Source organism: Frankliniella occidentalis, unplaced genomic scaffold (genome assembly GCF_000697945.3).
Source record: "Frankliniella occidentalis isolate FOCC.00 unplaced genomic scaffold, Focc_3.1 Scaffold16, whole genome shotgun sequence".
Lineage (NCBI taxonomy): Eukaryota > Metazoa > Arthropoda > Insecta > Thysanoptera > Thripidae > Frankliniella > Frankliniella occidentalis.
The window spans coordinates 711545-718412 of NW_026267146.1; positions in this window are offsets into that span (position 1 = coordinate 711545).

The window sequence follows — 6868 nt, forward strand, 5'->3', positions numbered from 1 at the left end:
GTGGAGGAGGTCGGGAAGGTCGAGCCAAAAGGAAGGAATGGGGTTGCAACATAAAGCGGGTGGTCATAGGGGAGGCATAGCAAGAGAGCAGTCCTTTGATTGAAAAATTCCGAACAATTTTCAAAGAAGGGAAAACTTACTAGTTCACACCAAAACTAGGCTAAATTAAAATAATACTGACAATTTATGAAAACAATAGATATGTAAGTTTAAAGTTCGTGGACATTTTCCAAAAAAGTTTGGAACTTTCCTAACAATTTGGAAAATTATATTACCGGACTGTTTTGATTGTAAATTTTCCAGTTAAATGTTTGGAAATTTAGAACAAAACTTTTTACAGGGGGGGTCTGGTCTCTCCTTCGCACACCACACACCGCGAGCTACAAGAAAGCCTTTACATGATATGGTAGCCGGGTCACGGGGTACGCCCTTTGCCCCTGCACCCCGCACCGGCGAGCACCCTGAGTGAGTGGGCCAGCGAGTTATAGAACTTTGGCGGTAGCAGAGAGAAAACTGAATTCTTAGCCTCCCACCCCGCTCTCTCTCCCTCCCTCCCTCCCTCCCTCCCTCTCTCTCTCTCTCCCTCCCTCTTTCTCTCTGCTCGATCTCTGTCTCTCTCTTTCCCTCCCTCTATTTTCGGGTAGAAATAAGGTGGTTTGCCTTTCCTCGCCCACCTAAAGAAAAATATGGAATCGCAAAATAACACATCGCGATAAGCGAATGTGACGTGTTGAGAGAAAACACGCGCTGAAAGCAGCGCCTCAATGCAGGCCCCGGGGGCGGGCTTCGGTGCGCCGCTGCGGGGTGTCGCGGCCCCTGGAGGGGTTGCGCGCCACCTGGGCTCTATACTCCGCCTGAAAGGTAGGCAATTTGTGCTACAAAACCCCTGTATGTAGGCAACCCACAGTGCATCGCCCCCCTTGTCGCCCCCTCCTTATACCGCGCCTGTCCTCTGGTCCTACACTTTACACTAGCTTCCACATAGGGTAGCCTGCTGCTAACATAAAATACAAAAAACCACCTACTTGGCGTCCTTGGCAAACATTTCACGAGAATAAGAGTAAAGACTTATAAAACCTTCCGTCATCGGTAAAGTTGGGGTAGTGGAGCGAAATAGTGATAAAGGAAGTGAAGCACTGGTGTGTGTGTGTGTGTGAAAAAGAGAGATAGAGAGAAAGAGAAACAGAGGGCGAGAGATAGAGAGAGAGAGAGAGAGAGAGAGAGAGAGAGAGAGAGAGAGAGAGAGAGAGAGAGAGAGAGAGAGAGAGAGAGGAAGGGGAGTTGGGGAGGGTCTTACTGCCGCCGTCCACGGCTGTCAGTGTGCCCCGCTCCCCGCCCCGCCACCCCGCGGCACTCGCGGAGCAAACAGCCGCACGGGACCATCAGCCGGGTGTGACCTTGAACTTCTATTTGCGGAGCAGTGCGCGCGGGTTGGAGCGAGAGAGAGAGAGAGAGCGAGCGAGATGAAGGAGTGAGGCAGAGATGCGGAGAGAGAGAAAGGGGCGGGGAGAGTGCACGCCACGCCGCCAGTCCTACACCAGCCTCGTTCAGGCGCGCGCGCGGTCCTTCCGCGCCTACTTCCGGCTTCACCTTCCTTCCGCTCCTTCTTTTGTTTCCGGCCTGCCTGATTGTAACAACGAGCACGCCCCTTTCTTTCTTCTCTCTGTCCTCACGCATCTCACCTCTCCCATATCTCCATCCCCTCTTCGCCAAACGATGCATCGGCAGGTTCCACTCGCCGGGCGGGCATTGGAAACACGTCATCAGAGGAGGCGCGCGGTAGTGGGTTGCGGCGGGGCGGAGCGTAGCGGGCGGGTCGAAGGCGTCGCTAGATTACACTAGACGCGGAGCCCGACCGAGGCAACGCCCAGTCATCTGCTAGACAAAACGGAGAGGAAAGTGGTTGCATCGCACACAACACAGTCGCACAGTCGCACACTCACACACAGACACACAGCAGGGACGAGGTATGTCCAACTCACACTCACACAAAACCAAACACGACGACTGGTATCACGTGGCAGTAAACCGGGAGAGGCGCGAAAGTGAAATAGCGTGAAATTTGCATGAGGCCTAACAGTTGTAGGAAAGTGCCATAGAAAAGAGGGGCCCAGAGAGATGGTATGGAGGAAGAGGGAAGAGGAGAGGGGAGAGGAGCGAGGAGAAGAGATGCAGAGAAGGAGTTTAAATTTTCTGGTACCTGATACAAGAAAGGCAAAACCCGCACCGATTAAGAAAACGTACAACAACAGGCTTGCAATGCACAGAGTCCTGAATACTACGCTGCACCTGTTTAAGTACCTGACTATGGATTTGAACCGATTTGAACATACTGAAAAGTGATAAAAAGTACAATGTAACACTTCCAAAATGTCCAATTTCATACGGATCGCCACTTTCAAGTATTCTAGCTTTCAGTCGAACACCTATGTTGGGCACCATGGAGCTAAAAAAATACCATGCACATGCCAATTGCAATAACCGGAAACGCTCTTACGCTCTGCTGCTGATTGCTTCCTCTGCTCTCTCTCTCTCTCTCTCTCTCTCTCTCTCTCTCTCTCTCTCTCTCTCACACACACACACACACACACACACACACATGCAAAAGAACACCAAACTTCTTGGAACGAGCAAAGGCAAGCTGCTGTTAGTAAGCCAAAGAGATCAGACCAAGTGCATCGAGCCTGACCTTGAATTACTCATTAGAACATATTCTTTCCAAATCAAATCTCCTTCCGGTTTCCTCCTACGCTCTCAGTGGGCGTGCGTTCAGGTGAGTGTGTCGGTGCTTGCTCGCTTGCTCTGCTTTTCGTCCAGCAGCAGGAGCCACATTTGTGTGTGTGTATATGTGCGTGTGTTTTCTCCCAGGGAATTCATTACCGACCCCATGAATGCATGCATAAGCCAAGCAACACACACACACATCCACGCGACTCCTCCAGAATGCCCCCGCCCCCCCTTCTTCGCGCGACGCGACGCATCGCCGTGGAACAATGTCACGGCTGCGTACCGCGTGCAAGCGTACCACTCCACCCACTCGCAGCACGTCGCCTCGCTGGGCCCCGCGGGTATCAAACAACTCACTTCCGCATAAATACTGAATACTCCACGTTTTTTCATATTTTTTTAACGTTTTTATTTTTTGCGAAGTTAATCATCGCTGCGACATCGTTTTGTTTGTCACGGCGATTAGCTTTCTCATCCCTCCGGCCGAAAGGGGACGGGCACAGGTAGGTGGAGCCCGGGTCGAGCCCGGACGAACCAATACCGCGCGCATACATGGAATAATTACTGCATCATTCTTTCGAGAAATGAAATCGCGTGAAAGCTCAATCAGACGCGCGGGTTCACGTTTGCTACCTTGTTGTTTGTGTTTCGGGGAGCAGGGCACGCCCCAAAGTACACCCAAAAAAACCAAGTATTTAAAACGTTTTCAAATAGGTAAATGCAAAAGGTTTCTTTCTTTTTATATATATTTTTTTACAATTATAAGCCAAGTGTGCACAGTTGCTTAACACTAGTAAGTGTGAAACTTGCAAGTTAAATACTTGCCAGTGGGGTGTTTACTGCGTAATACACTTGCACGTCCAACAGTTCAAGCAGTGTACAACTATGGAGTTTAATACTAGCACCCATTCAACGAACAGGTGCACACTTGGTTTATCAGTGTATTCTTAAAACAAAGGAACTACCTCCCTTCGGGCGACGCTTAACAATAACAGTTGTTTGGGTCTTCAGTAACTAATCTCCAGAGCCGCGGGGGCCGCAATCTCATTCTCTCGTGTCGCGGCGTGGCGCGGCGTGGCGCGGCGTGGCGTGGCGTGGGAGTGGGGAGGGTAAGGGATCCCTTTCCTCGGTGGTGGCCGCGCCGCCAGCCGCCACGCCACAGCCGCGAGAGTGGTCGGGACGGGGCGGGGGTGGACTCGCACCCGGACTGCCGGGGGGCATCGCTGAGCCCCGCCCCCGCAGCAGAGTGCGCAGCGGCACAGCCGGGGCAGATTATGGTGGCTTTTGGAATTGTCTTTGCTCGCTCGCACGGAGCCGTACGGCACTCCCCCACCCCCACCCACCCCTAGCAGTGCGACCGGATCCCTTGCATTTTACGCAATATGGCGACAACTTCGCAAAATACCTAGCGACAACCGCGTCGCGACAGTCAAACTAAACTGTTTCCGGTGTACAAAAAACTAAATAATAGTGTGGTAACTTTTGTGTTAGCAAGTTCAGCCGATGCAAGCTCACAAAGCGCCTGATGGGTAGGCAACATCTCGCTTGCAGTGCACGCGTGTACTGCGGGCTGGCCTACCTCCAGTCTCGCAGGCGCTCAGCTTTCGGTACTTTGCCGACTGAATCTGATAAAAATCGTCGTCGCGCTGGACGATTCTTGATTTGCAGAATAAGATTTTCTGGTTTTGCAAAAGAAATAAACTTCCAAACATACGAACATACACTCAGTGGTCCGAAAGCCTCCTTTTAGAAATCGTCCGCGATGTTGGCCCCTCGTCCAAATCGCACTGGTCCTGACGTACTTGATGATCGTGGAGGCGCACATCGATGGGGTAAAGCTTTGAAAAGGAAACACGACTCGAATCACGCGAAACGCACCTGGCCCTGACTCTATTTTGTTTTCACACGTATGAGATGATGGGGTCGTGGTTGGCGAGCGGGGTGGGAGCGGATGAGGGTTTCAGGGCGATAGAAAAATGTGGGAGTCGCCTGCTGCTCTGCCGCTTGCGGTCGGCCTAGGAGGCCGGTCGAGGCCCGCCGGCCGGCCGAGTCCCACCTCACCCAGCTCAGGCTCTGCCCGGCTGGCCCCCAGGAAGAGAAAGGGATAGAGAAATTGCCGTGAAGAGAAGGAGCGAAGAAATGAAAAGAGGTAATGTGGTGGAATGTGCCGAAAGAACAGTGACGAATTGGGTGGGAAGCGGCGTGAAAATGACATCAGGACTGCCAACAGAAAAGGTTGCCCGCCCCCGCGCCGGGCCCGGGCCAGGCTGCGCTGCGGGACAAGAGAGGTGAGTCCGCCGAGGAAGGGGGGCAAAAACCAGGTGGTGAGCAAAAACATCAGGCATTAAGCCGCGGTCCTCGCGGGAGTCTTGAATAAGACATTTTTTGCGGCATAATCGTGCAGAGCGCGCCACTGGAAGTGTTTTGGACCGGCGCCGCGCAGACGTGTCGGGGATAGAAAGGTTCTGACTGCGACTGCACCGCCCTGCTCGCATTGGGGCCAAAAGAGGCCGGGCGCACGGGCGGCAGGGAGAAAAAGACCCTCTCGTACATCGACGACACACGAAGAATCACGTGTTAGCTAATTCGACGACAAAAGGCTGAATCTACTTAATATTAAACCCGTCGTCTCCCAAGGGCACCAATGGAAAGTGAACGTGAGAGAGCAAGTGTCGCGGTCCGCAGGGGGCGCCTTGGGACACGGGACGGGCCCCAACACGAGTGTACACCCCATCCCCCTTTCCCCCTCCGCACCCAGTGAGCCCGCCGCCGCCCGCCGGGGCCCCGCAGAGCCGACATATTGCACACGTAGTAGTTAGGCGGAGTTGGACGACGTTCCACTGATGAGATTCAGAAGCCGAGGAAACGCCAGCGCGTGCCACGACGACGCGTACTGCGTACACCACAAGAAGGCGCGCGTCTAACACCCAGAAAAGCGTGCACTTGACTTTGTCAAGGACAATGCACTTGTTGCGTCTTGTATTGAGGCCATTAGGATTGTAACAAGTAAATATTGTCTTAACAAGCGCATTTTCCTTGAATTAGGCAAATACAAGAAAAACCGAGTACAATTTACTAATATGAAGAAACACACTTTTGGGTGAATCCGCGATGTTAACAAAGGAGTTGCATGTTAAATAAGTTGCTAACACCCAGTGGTCGATTAAAACCGTGCACTATTTTTAGTTGTACTGTACCACATGCAGGCACGTTGGGCGAGTTGTCAACGCCGTCGTGGTCAGCTACGGCCGGCAAACCAGCCCGCAAGTCTACATGCGGAACAGTGTAACTATACCTCACAAGAGGGCCTGGTGAATCAGCCACCTGAAATAATTGACACGTAGGATGCCGAAAAAAACAGTTTGAAAATGATAATATAATGAGAGGAAATTTTTCTTTTATTTATTTTTTACGTCCGTCCAGGTTCCGGTTTCGATTACTAATGAGTTCGAACAATCCCTCTCCACCCTGTGCTCTCTTGCTTCCCTACTTTATTGAGGGGGTTGGCCTTGGACCGAATTCAGCGAGAGCCATTCGCTAAGTCGATGGAAAAAGTTTTGTGTGTCTGCGATCTACCTCATTCTCTCTCGTAATAAAAAAAGGAGGGAAGAAAGGGGGTAGGGGGCTTTGAGATAAAGCGAGGTGGGTACGGGTAAGGTGAGATGGGGGAAACGTGCACGTGTGAGTATAATGGGGTAGCATAGGGATAATGGTGTAAGTGAGGAGTAGCACTCAGAGGAATGTATTGTACGCGGAACAAAATTGTTAGTGTTAATGAAGCCAATAAAATTTTAGTTTCGTCAACCACAAACTCGAGGGGTGGACGGCTGGGCGGCTCCTGTGTACAGGCCAAAATGTACTCCAGGTGTTCTCCGATTGTACTCCGGCTGTTTTTGTCGCAAGTTCTCCGCGTACTCCGACTGTACTCCGGGTGTACCCCGGGTGTACCCCGGGTGTACTCCAGGTGTACTCTGCGCGCTCCGACCGGCAATACTCAGTGTTCTCCGACTGTACTCCGTGTACTCCGTACTCCTGTGTACACGAAAAATTCAAGTCCCCCACCCCTCGCACAAACTCCACTGACCCATGACCGAAGTCTTTCATTGCGTTTTGTTTGTTTGTTTGTTTGTTTGTTTGTTTG